The sequence below is a fragment of the Pogoniulus pusillus genome, chromosome 1 (genome assembly GCF_015220805.1).
Source record: "Pogoniulus pusillus isolate bPogPus1 chromosome 1, bPogPus1.pri, whole genome shotgun sequence".
Classification (NCBI taxonomy): Eukaryota; Metazoa; Chordata; class Aves; order Piciformes; family Lybiidae; genus Pogoniulus; species Pogoniulus pusillus.
The window spans coordinates 3,165,326-3,181,019 of record NC_087264.1 but is presented as its reverse complement, the minus strand read 5'-3'; the positions used below and the strand labels follow the sequence as shown (position 1 = coordinate 3,181,019).

At 53.4% G+C, this 15,694-nt stretch overlaps 1 protein-coding gene across 2 annotated transcripts in view; it reads left to right on the top strand.

The window, feature by feature from the left end:
- SLC35F4 (solute carrier family 35 member F4) overlaps positions 1-15,694 on the top strand; it is a 277,284-nt gene that overhangs the window by 66,836 nt on the left and 194,754 nt on the right. Inside the window, exon 1 of one of the 2 annotated variants that reach the window (XM_064150418.1) lies at positions 12,565-12,633. The exons of the other annotated variant lie outside the window; for it this stretch is intronic. The gene's annotated coding sequence lies outside the window, so the exon portion shown is untranslated. Of the gene's footprint in view, positions 1-12,564; positions 12,634-15,694 lie in introns of those variants that run through there. 2 annotated transcript variants of the gene reach the window in all.

Sequence of the window (15,694 nt, the reverse complement as noted above, 5' to 3'; positions counted from 1 at the left end):
GACTCAGCCTGGCCTTGCCAGGGTGATACAAGTAACAAAGAGCTTGAGACTTCCTGGGTAGGATTTACCTGGAGGTAGGTTACAGACATAGGTTGTGATGTCCAGTTCGGGGCTCCCCTATTCAAGAGAGATGTTGAGGTGCTGGAAGTTGTCCAGAGAAGGGCAATGAAGCTGGTGAGGGGCCTGGAGCACAGCCCTGTGAGGAGAGGCTGAGGGAGCTGGGGGTGTGCAGCCTGCAGAAGAGGAGGCTCAGGGCAGAGCTCATTGCTGTCTACAACTACCTGAAAGGAGGCTGTAGCCAGGTGGGGTTGGGCTCTTCTGCCAGGCAAGCAGCCACAGAAGAAGGGAACACAGTCTCAAGTTGTGCCAGGGCAGGTCTAGGCTGGATGTTGTTAGGAAGTTGTTGTCAGAGAGTGATTGGCATTGGAATGGGCTGCCCAGGGAGGTGGTGGAGTCACTGTGCTTGGAGGTGTTGAAGCTAAGCCTGGCTGGGGCACTTAGTGCCATGGTCTGGTTGACTGGCTAGGGCTGGGTGCTAGGTTGGACTGGATGCTGTTGGAGGTCTCTTCCAACCTGCTTGATTCTCTGATTCTATGAGTAACACCTCACGTTTCCTTGGCTGGGTTTGCAGTAGCTGAAATGAGCCCACACCACTGACCTTTACCTATTGCCAGGTGTTTCTTTGTGCCTACCATGGTGTATGGGGGACTTTTTACAAGGGCATGTCGTGACAGGACAGTGGCTTCAGACTGGAAGAAACTTCCAGGGTTGGACTTGATGATCTGTGAGGTCTCTTCCAACCCTGATGATACTGTGATTCTCACTTGCTCCCTGGGATAGGACAAGGAGCAACGGGTGTAAGAGGTTCCAGCTCAACACAAGGGGAAACTTCTTTCCTGTAAGGGTCCCAGAGCCCTGGCACAGGCTGCCCAGAGAGGCTGTGGAGTCTCCTTCTCTGGAGCCTTTCAAGGCCTGTCTGGATGTGTTCCTCTGTGATCTGTGTTAGATAGGATTGTCCTGCTCTGGCAGGGGGTTGGACTGGATGATCTCCTTGGGTCCCTTCCAACCCCTAACATCCTGTGAGCCTGTGGTTTAGATCAGACATTGGGAAGAAGTTCTGCACCATGAGGGTGGTGAGGCACTGGAGCAGATTGCCCAGAGGTGTTGTGGAGGCCTCACCCCTGAAAATGTTCAAAGCCAGGCTGGGTGAGGCCTTGAGCAACCCAGTCTAGTGGGAGCTGTCCCTGCCCATGTTAAGGGCTTGGAACTAGATAATCTAAGGTCCCTTCCAACCCAAACCATTCTGTGCTCCTGGGATTCTTTGTTTGCCCTTTCTGGTTTAAGCTGAGAGGAGAGGTCTGTGCACACATCTTTCAAGAGCTCAGTAATATGGTGGTGGTCCTTAGGGAGGTGGTGGAGTCACCATCCCAGGGGGTGTTCAAGCAAAGCCTGGATGAGGCACTTGATGCCATGGTCTAGCTGACTGGCTAGGGCTGGGTGCTAGGTTGGACTGGATGAGCTTGGAGGTCTCTTCCAACCTGGTTGATTCTATGATAAAGGAGCTGCCTTTTTGCAGGTGGATGTCACTGCAAGCATCAGTGGACCTGAAATCCAAGCAGAAGAGTTGGAAAGACTTGAGAGTAAGTGGCTTATGGTCTGGGTTTATAATTGCCTTGTCAGTCCTCCTTGCAGATGTCCTTGCAGGCACTGTGTTACTGAAAGGCTGAGAGAGTTGGGGTTGTTCAGCCTGGAGAAGGCTCCAGGGCGACCTTGTTATGGCCATTCAGCACTTAAAGGGGCTCTTTAAGAAGGATGGGGACAACCATTTCAGCAGGGCCTGCTGTGACAGGACAAGGGGTGATGGGTTTTAACTAAAAGAGTTGGACTGGATGATCTTGGAGGTCTCTTCCAACCTGGTTGATTCTATGATTCTAAGACATTTTTCACCCTGAGGGTGGTGAAACACTGGCCCAGGTTGCTATGAGAGGTGGGACTCTGAGCAACCTGGTCTAACTGAAGATGCTCCTGCTGAGTGCAGGGGGGGTTTGACTAGGTGTCCTTTAAAGCTCCCTTCCAACCCAAACCAGTCTGTGATTGTGTGTTACAAGGGCTGGGGCCATGCCCCTTGGCTGCATTGTATCACAGTATCATCAGGGTTGGAAGAGACCTCACAGATCATCAAGTCCAACCCTTTACCACAGGGCTCAAGGCCAGACCATGGCACCAAGTGCCACGTCCCGTCCTGCCTTGAACAGCTCCAGGGACGGTGACTCCACCACCCCCCCAGGCAGCCCCTTCCAGTGTCCAATGACTCTCTCAGGGAAGAACTTTCTCCTCACCTCCAGCCTAAATTTCCCCTGGCACAGCCTGAGGCTGTGTCCTCTTGTTCTGGTGCTGGCCACCTGAGAGAAGAGAGCAACCTCCTCCTGGCCACAACCTACCCTCAGGTAGTTGTAGACAGCAATAAGGTCACCCCTGAGCCTCCTCTTCTCCAGGCTAACCAATCCCAGCTCCCTCAGCCTCTCCTCGTAGGGCTGTGCTCAAGGCCTCTCCCCAGCCTCGTCGCCCTTCTCTGGACACACTCAAGCATCTCAGTGTCCCTCCTAAACTGGGGGGCCCAGAACTGAACACAGCACTCAAGGTGTGGTCTAACCAGTGCAGAGTACAGGGGCAGAATGACCTCCCTGCTCCTGCTGACCACACCATTCCTGATGCAGGCCAGGATGCCATTGGCTCTCTTGGCCACCTGGGCACACTGCTGGCTCATGTTCAGGTGGGTATCAATCAGCACCCCCAGATCCCTCTCTGTCTGGCTGCTCTCCAGCCACTCTGACCCCAGCCTGTATCTCTGCATGGGGTTGCTGTGGCCAAAGTGCAGCACCCTGCACTTGGAGCTATTGAACCTCATCCCATTGGACTCTGCCCATCTGTCCAGGCGGTCAAGGTCCCGCTGCAGAGTCCTTCTGCCCTCCAACCCAGCCACATCTGCCCCCAGCTTAGTGTCACCTGCAAACTTGCTGATGACTGACTCCATGCCCTCATTGTCTGTAGGTAGAGGTCCTGGTGCAGAGCTGTGAGCTGCCAGGGCATGCAGCCAGGCCATGGCTGTGGCTGCCTGCCCTTCTCTCCTGGCTTCCTTAAGTCATAAGTGCCAGCCAGAATTATTTGTCCAAGTGTGTGTGTGTTTACCCTGATAAGAAATGTCTCATTCAAAACAAGAAATTCCCGGGGTAAAAGGCCATTTGGGAATTGTCTGAACACATTCTTTGCTAATTAGTAGTTGCCAAAAGCAATCTGTGTATTCCTGAAGCCTTCTGCTGCATTGCTGAGTTTTTCCAGTGACAAAACCAAACCTGCTGAAAGAAGATAAACAATGACTGAGGGTTTTTTTTCCCATTGGTTCAAGTAAATGACTCTCTGGGATCACGCTGGCTTTGCTGTGCATCTCTGTCCATCAGCTGCTCACAGAATCACAGTTCTCCTCCTAACGTCCCTGACTCTGCCAGCCTTGGTGAAAACAAAGCAGAGATCGTTTCAAACCCCTAAAGGAAGATCCTGTGTGGAGATGTTCTGACACCACAGAAAACTCATGTAAACAAAGATTATGGCTCTGGGCAGCCTGATCTAGGGTAGGGTGTCCCTGCCCATGGCAGAGGGGTTGGAACTAGATGATTTTTGGGGTCCCTTCCAACCCTGACTGATTCTATGATTCATCAGTGTCCTGATGGAGGGCACAGCCTGCATGTCCCTGGTGCCCAGCAGGGTTGCTGCTCTGTGTAGGTTTGGTTCTCTGGGGCTGAGCAAAGCAGGGGGTAGGGCTGGCACAAGGCTCAGGCTGGTTTAATTCCAAGCAGGCAGGCAGGCAGCCGTGAGGCATTGATCCGTGCAGAGCTACGCAGGCAGCCCAGCTCGGGCTTGTTTTCATCGATGTGTTTTGGAAGGGCAAACCAAAAGGCATTCTCTGCTTGCTCTGCTGATGAAGCTGCCCAGAGGGGATTGTTGCTGCTGTGCCTGAAGCCACCAGGGGCTGCGTTTGGGTGAAAGCATGACGAGCTCCTTATCCTTGCCTTTGGAATGGGCTGCCCAGGGAGGTGATGGAGTCAGCATCCCTGGAGGTGTTGAAGCAAAGCCTGGCTGAGGCACTTAGTGCCATGGTCTGGTTGTTTAGATAGGGCTAGGTGCTAGGTTGGACTGGATGATCTTGGATGTCTCTTCCAACCTGGTTGATTCTATTCTATTCTATTCTATTCTATTCTATTCTATTCTATTCTATTCTATTCTATTCTATTCTATTCTATTCTATTCCTCCACCTGTACAACCTCCAGTGGTTGTGGGGGGTTATAAATGCTGCAGTGTTGGACCTCAGTGGGCAAAAATGTAGAGCCAAAGGGTGTTATGCACTCGAGGCTTGCAATGATGCACACACTGGTTTTCCACTTTCTTTTTTCCCCAACAGCACTGCTCTCCCAGGAGCAGGACAGCCCTTTCTTGCAAGGGAAAGGGTTTGGGCCTGATGCAGCAGTCAAGGAGTCAGCAGAGATGATGGAATTAAAAGAATGAAGCTTTACATTTACAGCTCAGCACAAAATACAAGCAGGTATTTACAGTGTCTACAGCTATAGACAAGTTAAAAAGGTAATACAGAAACAGAGCAGCCCTCACAGAAACCAGAGGCCCCAGGAGGGGCTCTCAACCACCCTTCCAATGTGAGCCAGCAGTGTGCCCAGGTGGCCAAGAAGGCCCACAGCATCCTGGCCTTGATCAGCAGTGGTGTGACCAGCAGGAGTAGGGAGGGGATCATGTCCCTGTAGTCAGCACTGGTGAGACCACACCTGGAGGACTGTGCCCAGATTTGGTCACCACAGTACAGGAGGGACACTGAGATGCTGGAGCAGGGGCAGAGAAGGACAGTGAGGCTGGGGAGTGGTCTGGCAAACATGACCTGTGAGGAGCAGCTGAGGGAGCTGGAGGTGTTTAGTCAGGAGAAGAGGAGGCTGAGAGGGGACCTTATTGCCCTCTACAGCTACCTAAAAGGAGGTTGTAGTGAGGCTGGAGCTGGTCTCTTCTCCCCAGTTACTAATGATAGGAGAAGAGGAAATGGCCTCAAGTTGCATCAGGGGAGGTTTAGGTTGGCTGTTGGGAGGAAGTTCTTTACTGGGCAGGTGGTCAGGCACTGGCACAGGCTGCCCAGGGAGGTGGTGGAGTTGCCATCCCTGGAGGTATTTAAGAGGAGAGTGGATGTGGTGCTTGAGGCTATGGTGTAGTGATGAAGGCTGCTGGGATGAAGGTTGGACTGGCTGATCCTGGTGGTCCTTAACAACCACAGCGATTCACAGTGATCAGATGTTGTGCTGAGGGCTTTGGTTTAGACAAGGACTTGTCAGTGTGAAACTAAGGATTGGACTGGACCATCTTGAAGGTCTTTTCCAGTCTAAGAAATTCTGTGATTCTGTGATCCATTGCATAAGTGTTTCCAACTCTTGGTCACAGCATCCTTCTTGTGAAGCCCATGGGTTTGACAAGAAATAAATCTCCAGTAGTAGGTGAGAAAGGGACTGCTGTGGTGGTTGGCAAGGCTGCTTGGGCACTACTGCCTGTGGGATGTGATCAAGTAGCACACAAACCAAGCAGGAATTCACACCAGCAAGATGAATTTTCCAAAGCTTACATATAAAACAACTCAAAAGCTAAACTGCAGTCACTGAGGAGCTCCAATGGTGAATTCATTTCATCTGAAGCAGAGGGAAAGGAACTGGGTGACAAGAAAAAGGCTGATGTTGAGAGAGGTTCACTGCACTTCAGTTTGAATCTTCTCTTTTTTTCCTGTAATAGAGAACAAAATGGTAATGTGGGTTAAAAAAAGCACAACAAATAAACAAAGCAGAGAAAATAAAATCCCTGCAAAACTGTGACCTTAGGCATGGGAAAGAATGCTCAGAACTAATGAAGAATTTCAGCAGTAAAATTAAAGCATTTAGAATGAGAGAATCGTAGAATCAACCAGGTTGGAAGAGACCTCCAAGAGCATCCAGGCCAACCTAGCACCCAGCCCTATCCAGTCAACCAGACCATGGCACTAAGTGCCTCAGCCAGGCTTGGCTTCAACACCTCCAGGGATGGTGACTCCACCACCTCCCTGGGCAGCCCATTCCAATGCCAATCACTCTCTCTGACAACAACTTCCTAACAACATCCAGCCTAGACCTCCCCTGGCACAACTCCAGACTGTCCCCTTGTGCTGTTCTGTTGCTGCTTTCCTGGTAGAAGAGCCCAACCCCACCTGGCTACAGCCTCCCTTTAGGTAGTGGCAGACAGCAATGAGGTCTGCCCTGAGCCTCCTCTGCTGCAGGCTGCACACCCCCAGCTCCCTCAGCCTCTCCTCACAGGGCTCTGCTCCAGGCCCCTCACAGCTTTGCTGCCCTTCTCTGGATAAGCAAAGTCCAGATAGTGAAATCATTCAGCAGCATCCAGCTGTAATTTGACCTAGCATTTTGAAGTCAAAATAACATAAATCTCTCTGTTTGATAGTTCATATTAGGAAGTTGGTCAAGTAACTGTTGTGGGGTTTGTTTTGGTTTTGAATTATTTTTAGCTGTTTTCCCAAGATCAATTCTACCTGATCAATATGCTCTTTAAAACTGATCCTGATCAGGCCACACCTTGAGTGCTGTGTCCACTTCTGGGCTCCTCATTTCAAGAGAGATGTTGAGGTGCTGGAAGGTGTTTGGAGAAGGGCAGCAAGGCTGGTGAGGGGCCTGGAGCAGAGCCCTGTGAGGAGAGGCTGAGGGAGCTGGGGGTGTGCAGCCTGCAGCAGAGGAGGCTCAGAGCAGAGCTCATTGCTGTCTACAACTCCCTGAAGGGAGGCTGTAGCCAGGTGGGGTTAGGCTCTTCTGTCATGAGAAAAGCAACAGAACAAGGGGACACAGTCTCAAGTTGTGCCAAGGAAGGTCTGGGCTGGATGTTAGGAGGAAGTTGTTGCCAGAGAGGATTGTGAGGCACTGGCAGGGAGCTGGTAGATGCCCCATCCCTGGAAGCATTTGAGGTCAGGCTGGATGAGGCTGTGAGCAACCTGGTCTAGTTGAACATCCCAGAATCACAGAATGGTTTAGGTTGGAAAGGACCTCAAAGCTCATTTGGTTCCAATCCCCTGCCATAGGCAGGGACACCTCCCACTAGAACAGGTTGCTCAAGGACTCGTCCAACTGACCTTGAACACCTCCAGGGAGGCAGGAGCCACAACCTCCCTGGGCAACCTGTGCTGGTGCCTCACCACCCTCACTGCAGAGAACTTCTTCCTAATGTCTAGTTTGAATCTCCCCTCTTCAAGTCTAAACCCATTACTCCTCATTCTGCCATTACAAGACCTTGTCAATAGTCCCTCCCCAGCCTGCCTGTAGGTCCCCTGCAGATACTGGAAGGCCACTAGAAGGTCTCCTTACAGCCTGCTTTTCTTTAGGCTGCAGAGCCCCAACTCTCATAGCCCCAACTTCATAGCAGAGCTGTTGCAGCCCTCTGAGCATCTTCTTGGCCCTCCTCTGGACTCACTTCAACAGTTTGATGTCCTTCTTGTGCTGGGGACTCCAGAGCTGTACACAGTACTCCAGGTAAGGTCTCACAAGAGCAAAGGGGGAGATGTCCCTGCTGAGCGCAGGAAGTTTGGACTAGTTGAGCTTTAAAGGTCCTTCCCAGCTCACACCATCCTATGATTCTATGGTGGCAAATAACATGCAAGCAACCTTGGTCCCTGTGCCCCAGGGGACACTGGAGCTGCCACCACTTTAGCAGGGTTGGGCATGAAGAGCTAAGTAGAGAGAAGATGAATATTATATTCAAGGCACAGCCATGGCCAAGGAGAGCAGTGCAAAAATTACTCTGGTCTTGGGTTTGAAGTGAAAAGGAGAGGCAGTAAAATGCCTCACTGAACCAGAGCTGGAATGAGAGAAGGCTGTGCTGTGCCTTACTGCTGGCTATGTGACAAGCATTTATGGGTGTCAAGTCTCAGGTCTCTGGCTCCTCCAGACCATGCCTATAGATGAACTGCAACAAAACCAGTGCTGGAGATTCATCAAGGTGTTTTGTTCTTGCTGTCAGTGACAGAAAGCATTCCCAAAGCTACTATCTCTTACAGGATCTGCCTGTTAGGGAGGAGGACACTGTACCCCCTTTCACCACTTCCCTACCCTTGGCTGTGGTGTCTCCTCCCTGCTACTTCTGCCTCCACTCACTAGCCTTGGGCCAGTGTCAGCAGCTGGGTCTGCTCACCCTGGTCTCATATGGTCTTCTCAGGTGCTAAAGTAGCCATTTGTTTGGCTGTGCACAGGGAGGTGGAGTCACCATCCCTGGAGGTGCTGAAGCAAAGCCTGGCTGAGGCACTTAGTGCCATGGTCTGGTTGATTGGCCAGGGCTGGGTGCTAGGTTGGCCTGGATGATGTTGGAGGTCTCTTCCAACCTGGTTGATTGTGTGATTCTGTAAGACACTCCTCTTTGTGCTGAAAGCAGCTTTGCTGAGCTGCAATGTTTTGGTTCTAGTTTAAATTTCCCAGACTCAAAATATGGAGCTCGGGGTGTGCAGGCTGGAGGAGAGGAGGCTCAGGGCAGAGCTCATTGCTGGCTACAGCTACCTGAAGGGAGGCTGTAGCCAGGTGGGGTTGGGCTCTGCTGTCATGTGAAAAGCAACAGAACAAGGGGACACAGTCTCAAGTTGTGTCAGGGCAGGTCTAGGCTGGATGTTGTTAGGAAGTTGTTGTCAGAGAGAGTGATTGGCATTGGAATGGGCTGCCCAGGGAGGTGGTGGAGTCTCTGTGGCTGGAGGTGTTGAAGCCAAGCCTGGCTGAGGCACTTAGTGCCATGGTCTGGTTGCTTGGCCAGGGCTGGGTGCTAGGTTGGGCTGGATGATCTTGGTGGTCTCTTCCAACCTGGTTGACTCTATGATTTACCTATGATTTCTCATGTTTTCTTAGAGGCACAGAGGGGGCTGTGCTTTTAACCTCTCCAGATGCTTTGACAGAATAATGACTCTAGGATATGTAGGGTTGAGTTCTCCTGTCTAGCTCCAAGTCAGATATGACTTTCATAATATATAATTGAATTTGTCTGCTGTAAAATGAAAATCCAACAGAAATAGCTCAAGTTCATTCTTATTTAGAGCAAAGCAGGACACAGGGCAGTGATCAGAAGGCTGCAGCAGCTCTGCTGTGAGCACAGACTGAAAGAGTTGGGGCTGTGCAGGCTGGAGCAGAGGAGGCTCCCAGGGGACCTTCTTGTGGCCTTCCAGGATCTGAAAGGGGGCTCCAAAAAATCTGGGGAGGGACTTTTTAGGCTGTGAGGGAGTGCCAGGAGTGGGGGGAATGGAGCAAAGCTGGAGGTGGGGAGAGTGAGGCTGGAGGTGAGGAGGAAGTTGTTGAGCAGGAGAGTGGTGAGAGGCTGGACTGGGTTGCCCAGGGAGGTGGTTGAGGCCCCATGGCTGGAGGTGTTTGAGGCCAGGCTGGCTGAGGCTGTGTGCAGCCTGCTCTAGGGTAGGGTGTCCCTGGGCATGGCAGGGGGGTTGGAACTGTCTGCTCCTTGTGGTCCCTTCCAACCCTGCCTGATTTTATGATTCTCTTAATTGTTAAAAGCTGCATAGCAGTAGATGAGTGAATGCTAGAGGAGACATTCCTGCAAAACTGAAGCTGAGCAGTGTGCTTTAATAGCATTAAAAATAAAAGGCCAATAACAGACTTGGCTGTTTGCAAGCTGTACAGCATCTATTAAAAATGAGTATTTAATTGGGTGTTTGTTTTGCAAGGCTGCCTGCTGGGTTAAAAATTCATGCTGCTGCCCTGAAACATTTCAGTGAGCACACCTGGATGCAGAGCAGGGATAAGGCAGGGAAAACACGAAGCCAGAAGATACACATCGTGTTTTGGATGGCAGAGTATGGACTTTGAGGGGAGAGACAATAAAAACAGTTCTGGGTCCAGTTCTGTTCAGTATCTTTACTGATGATCTGGAGCAGAGGATTGAGTCCAGCATCAGTAAGTTTGCAGATGACACCAAGCTAGGAGCAGCTGTGGAGCTGTTGGAGGGTAGGAGAGCCCTGCAGAGGGACCTGGCCAGGCTGGATGGGTGGGCAGAGGCCAATGGGATGAGACTGAACAAGGCCAAGGGCAGGGTTCTGCACTTTGGCCACAACAACCCCAAGCAGCACTACAGGCTGGGGACAGAGTGGCTGAGAGCAGGCAGGCAGAGAGGGAGATGGGGGTGCTGGGAGAGAGGAGCTGAAGCTGAGGCAGCAGTGCCCAGGTGGGCAGCAGAGCCAATGGCTCTCTCAGGCGTGGAGCAGGGCAGTAAAGGGCCCTAGCGGCGCGGGGGTGGCCGCGCAGCTGCCGCGCTGGGATCGGCCTGGGCAGTGCCTGTGTGCTGCGCACCGAGGAAGCGCTGCCTCGGCTCGGTCTAGGGGAGCGGTAACTGCTGAGCGACTGCCCGCCCTGGGGTGCCTGCCTCGGAGCTCTCCCCTGCCTCGGAGCTCTCCCCTGGCCTCGGAGCTCTCCCCTGGCCTCGGAGCTCTCCCCTGGCCTCGGAGCTCTCCCCTGCCGCCGTAGTTCCTGCAGAGGTCCCTGGCATTATGAGGGACAAGCTCCCGAAGGACCGGACCCGACCGACCCTGCTTTGGACTGCTCCTCGCCCTGAGCACCCTCTGTGCCAGCTTAGCAGGGCCAACGACCCTCGGGTGTGTGCGAGCTTAGCAGGGCTAACGACCCTCGGGTGTGTGCGAGCTTAGCAGGGCCAACGACCCTCGGGTGTGTGCGAGCTTAGCAGGGCTAACGACCCTCGGGTGTGTGCGAGCTTAGCAGGGCCAACGACCCTCGGGTGTGTGTGAGCTTAGCAGGGCTAACGACCCTCGGGTGTGTGCGAGCTTAGCAGGGCCAACGACCCTCGGGTGTGTGTGAGCTTAGCAGGGCTAACGACCCTCGGGTGTGTGTGAGCTTAGCAGGGCCAACGACCCTCGGCTGTGTGTGAGCCTAATAGGGCTAACGACCCTCGGGTGTGTGTGAGCCTAATAGGGCTAACGACCCTCGGCTGTGTGTGAGCCTAAAAGGGCCAACGACCCTCGGGTGTGTGTGAGCCTAATAGGGCTAACGACCCTCGGGTGTGTGTGAGCTTAGCAGGGCTAACGACCCTCGGGTGTGTGTGAGCCTACCAGGGCTAACGACCCTCGGGTGTGTGTGAGCTTAGCAGGGCTAACGACCCTCGGGTGTGTGCGAGCTTAGCAGGGCCAACGACCCTCGGGTGTGTGTGAGCTTAGCAGGGCTAACGACCCTCGGGTGTGTGTGAGCTTAGCAGGGCCAACGACCCTCGGCTGTGTGTGAGCCTAATAGGGCTAACGACCCTCGGGTGTGTGTGAGCCTAATAGGGCTAACGACCCTCGGCTGTGTGTGAGCCTAAAAGGGCCAACGACCCTCGGGTGTGTGTGAGCCTAATAGGGCTAACGACCCTCGGGTGTGTGTGAGCTTAGCAGGGCTAACGACCCTCGGGTGTGTGCGAGCTTAGCAGGGCTAACGACCCTCGGGTGTGTGCGAGCTTAGCAGGGCTAACGACCCTCGGGTGTGTGCGAGCTTAGCAGGGCCAACGACCCTCGGGTGTGTGTGAGCTTAGCAGGGCTAACGACCCTCGGGTGTGTGCGAGCCTAGCAGGGCCAACGACCCTCGGGTGTGTGTGAGCTTAGCAGGGCTAACGACCCTCGGGTGTGTGTGAGCTTAGCAGGGCTAACGACCCTCGGCTGTGTGTGAGCCTACCAGGGCTAACGACCCTCGGGTGTGTGTGAGCCTAACAGGGCTAACGACCCTCGGCTGTGTGTGAGCCTAAAAGGGCCAACGACCCTCGGGTGTGTGTGAGCCTAATAGGGCTAACGACCCTCGGGTGTGTGTGAGCTTAGCAGGGCTAACGACCCTCGGGTGTGTGTGAGCTTAGCAGGGCTAACGACCCTCGGGTGTGTGTGAGCTTAGCAGGGCTAACGACCCTCGGGTGTGTGTGAGCCTAATAGGGCTAACGACCCTCGGGTGTGTGTGAGCTTAGCAGGGCCAACGACCCTCGGGTGTGTGCGAGCTTAGCAGGGCTAACGACCCTCGGGTGTGTGTGAGCTTAGCAGGGCTAACGACCCTCGGGTGTGTGTGAGCCTAATAGGGCTAACGACCCTCGGGTGTGTGTGAGCTTAGCAGGGCCAACGACCCTCGGGTGTGTGTGAGCTTAGCAGGGCCAACGACCCTCGGGTGTGTGCGAGCTTAGCAGGGCTAACGACCCTCGGGTGTGTGCGAGCTTAGCAGGGCTAACGACCCTCGGGTGTGTGCGAGCTTAGCAGGGCTAACGACCCTCGGGTGTGTGCGAGCTTAGCAGGGCTAACGACCCTCGGGTGTGTGTGAGCTTAGCAGGGCTAACGACCCTCGGGTGTGTGTGAGCCTAATAGGGCTAACGACCCTCGGATGTGTGCGAGCTTAGCAGGGCTAACGACCCTCGGGTGTGTGTGAGCTTAGCAGGGCTAACGACCCTCGGGTGTGTGTGAGCTTAGCAGGGCCAATGACCCTCGGATGTCTCTCAAAGAGAGAGAACTGGCAAGCACCTGGACTGCCCTTCCTCTTGGACAGCCTGGCTCACCTGTGAGTAAACTTCCATTGCCTGACTAATGAAATAGAGTCTTAGAATCAATCAGTCAGGGTTGGAAGGGACCACAAGGATCAGCCAGTTGTGACCCCCCTGCCATAGGCAGGGACACCTCCCACTACAGTAGGTTGCTCAAGGTCTCATCCAACCTGGCCTTGAGCACCTCCAGGGAGGGAGCAGCCACAAGCTCCTTGTGCAACCTGTGCCAGTGTCCCACCACCCTCACTGGAAAGAACTTCTTCCTAAGATCTAGTTTAAACCCAGCCTGAGGCTCTTGGTGCCATGGTCTAGTTGGCTGGATAGGGCTGGGGGATGTGTTGGACTGGATGATCTTGGAGGTCTCTTCCAGCCTGCTTGATTCTATGAAATTCATATGGGCCAAGCACTGCTAAACCCTGAGAGTGTGCACAGAGACTCTCTTCTACATCCCTCAGTTTAAAGAAATCTGGAGCTAAGCCTGCAGTTTAAGGCTGCACATGATCCCCACTGCCGTAGTAAACCCCAAGTCCTTATGCCAGTGCTCACAGAGCTGCACATGAGAAAACCACATTTCAGATCTTGTCTGTAGAGGAGGGGTCTCAGGTGGCACTGTGGAGCAGTGTGGCTGCAGAGCTGCCTGGCAGAAAGGGAGCTGGGGGTTGTAGTAGGCAGGCAGCTGAATATGAGCCAGCAGCGTGCCCAGGCAGCCAAAAAGGCCAATGGCTTCCTGGCTTGCATTAAAAATGCTGTGGCCAGCAGGAGCAGGGAGGTCCCCTTGGATTAGGCTTTGGTGGTGTCACACCTTGAGTATTGTGTTTGGTTTGGGGCAGTGCAACACAGGAGAGATGTGGAGGTGCTGGAGCAGATCCTGAGGAGGGCAACGAAGCTGGGGAAGGGCCTAGAGAATAAATCTCATGAGGAGTGACTGAGGGAGCTGGGGATGGTTAGTTTGAGGAAGAGGAGGCTGAGGGGAGACCTCATTGCTGTCTGCAGCTGCCTGGAGGGACACTGTGGAGAGGCTGGAGCTGGTCTCTTCTCACAGGTAACTGGAGACAGAACAAGGGGGAATGGCCTCAAGCTGAGACTGGGGAGGTTTAGATTGGACATTAGGAACAAGTTTTTCACAGAGAGAGTGGTCAGGGACTGGAATGAGCTGCCCAGGGAGGTGCTGGAGTCACCCAGCCTGGATGTGCTCAAGGGTCCTTTGGATGTGGTGCTTGGAGATATGGTTTAAGGTCAGTCTTGGAGAGTAGGGTTCTAGGTTGGACTTGGTGATCCTGAGGGGCTTTGCCAACCTGGCTGTTTCTGTGGTTCTATGAAATATTAGAGCTACTTTATGGACTAAACATTTGATGAGATGTTGAGGTGCTGGAAGGTGTCCAGAGAAGGCCAAGGAAGCTGGTGAGGAGCCTGGAGCACAGCCCTGTGAGGAGAGGCTGAGGGAGCTGGGGGTGTGCAGCCTGCAGCAGAGGAGGCTCAGGGCAGAGCTCATTGCTGTCTGCAGGTACCTGGCTGTAGCCAGGTGGGGTTGGGCTCTGCTGCCAGGCAAGCAGCAACAGAAGAAGGGGACACAGTCTGGAGTTGTGGCAGGGGAGGTCTAGTCTGGATGTTGTTAGGAAGTTGTTGTCAGAGAGAGTGATTGGCATTGGAATGGGCTGCCCAGGGAGGTGGTGGAGTCTCTGTGCCTGGAGGTGTTGAAGCCAAGCCTGGCTGGGGCACTTAGTGCCATGGTCTGGTTGCTTGTCCAGGGCTGGGTGCTAGGTTGGCCTGGATGATGTTGGAGGTCTCTTCCAGCCTGGTTGATTCTATGATACTAAGTGAAACTGCAGTGTCAGAAGACAAAAAGGTTTCTCTCTGCAGTTCAGTTCTTCTTCTCTGATGTACAGAAGTATCCAATGAACGAGCTGAGCACAGATTTTCTTTCTTTCTTCTTCTTCCCAAAGCTAATGAGCAGCTGACCACAGAGAGCACAAGGTGCAGACAGCAGCACCTCAGTCCCACGACATCCACGCAACCCTTCCTCCTCTGGAAGGAGCTAAAAGAAATAAATGAGACCTGGGCACAGCAGAGCCTGTGATAATTTCTCCAAGTCCCTTTGCCCATCTGGCTCCACTTTTTGCTTCAGTTAGCATGAAGGAAGTAATGTTTTTTTTTTTGTTTTGCCTTTACTTTGATACTGAAAGCAGTGAGGAGGTTAATTGGAGCCTGGAAGGCACAGCAGCTATCAAGCCCTTCCAGGTCCCTGATGTATGGGAAAACTCAAAGGGGATTTACAATTACTACCTGTTGTCCTGGACAATAATTTGATTGTAGCCACATGAAAGCAAAGTCTCTCTGATCTCCTCTCTCCCTCCCCCTGCACCTGATCAGGTTGTGTTATATCTCAGGGACTTTCTTTTCAAACGCTGCAGCAAAACAGCTGTGTTTGATGTTTGCTTATCACAGAATCAAGCAGGTTGGAAGAGACCTCTAAGCTCATCCAGTCCAACCTAGCACCCAGCCCTGGCCAATCAACCAGACCATGGCACTAAGTGCCTCAGCCAGGCTTTGCTTCAACACCTCCAGGCACAGAGACTCCACCACCTCCCTGGGCAGCCCATTCCAATGCCAATCACTCTCTCTGACAACAACTTCCTAACAACATCCAGCCTAGACCTCCCCAGCACAACTCCAGACTCTGTCCCCTTGGTCTATTGCTGCTTGCCTGGCAGCAGAGCCCAACCCCACCTGGCTACAATGTCCCTTCAGGGAGTTGTAGACAGCAATGAGCTCTGCCCTGAGCCTCCTCTTCTGCAGGCTACACCCCCCCAGCTCCCTCAGCCTCTCCTCACAGGGCTGTGCCCCAGGCCCCTCACCAGCTTTGTTGCCCTTCTCTGGACACCTTCCAGCACCTCAACATCTCTCTGCAATTGAGGAGCCCAGAACTGGACACAGCACTCCAGGGGTGGCCTGAGCAGTGCTGAGCACAGGGGCACAAGAACCTCCCTTGTCCTGCTGCCCACACTGCTCCTGAGCCAGCCCAGGATGCCATTGGCTCTGCTGCCCACCTGGGCACTGCTGTCTCATCTTCAGCTCCTC